Source organism: Oncorhynchus masou, unplaced genomic scaffold (assembly GCF_036934945.1).
Source record: "Oncorhynchus masou masou isolate Uvic2021 unplaced genomic scaffold, UVic_Omas_1.1 unplaced_scaffold_8605, whole genome shotgun sequence".
Taxonomy (NCBI): domain Eukaryota; kingdom Metazoa; phylum Chordata; class Actinopteri; order Salmoniformes; family Salmonidae; genus Oncorhynchus; species Oncorhynchus masou.
This window is the reverse complement of record NW_027015065.1, coordinates 7,501-8,071: the sequence shown is the minus strand read 5'-3', so window position 1 is coordinate 8,071 and position 571 is coordinate 7,501.

The following is a 571-nucleotide window of genomic DNA, read 5'->3' as shown; positions in this document are numbered from 1 at the left end:
CCTTTCACCGACCTCTCAGCGACTTCTCAGCGACCTCTCACCGGCCTCTCAGCGACCTTTCACTGACCTCTCAGTGACCTTTCACCGACCTGTCAGCAACCTCTCAGTGACCTTTCACTGACCTCTCAGCGACCTCTCAGTGACCTTTCACCGACTGTCACGATCGTTTGAAGCATCCTCAGACCAACGTACAGCGTGATCTGGGTTTCACATCTTTATTTATATAAAGTAAGTGAACCACACAACAAAACAATAAAGAAAGAACGAAACGTGACGACAATGAAGTACTGACATGCAACTACACATAAACAATGTCCCACAAAACACAGGTGGAAAAATGCTACCAAAATATGATCCCCAATTAGAGACAACAATTACCAGCTGCCTCTAATTGGGAATCATACAAAATCACCAACATAGAAACACAAAACTAGAACCCCACATAGAAATAACAAACTAGACTAAACCCCCAGTCACGCCCTGACCTACTCCAGCATAGAAAATAAAGGCTCTATGGTCAGGACGTGACAGTATCCCCCCCCAAACAAAGGTGTGGACTCCGGCCGCAAAA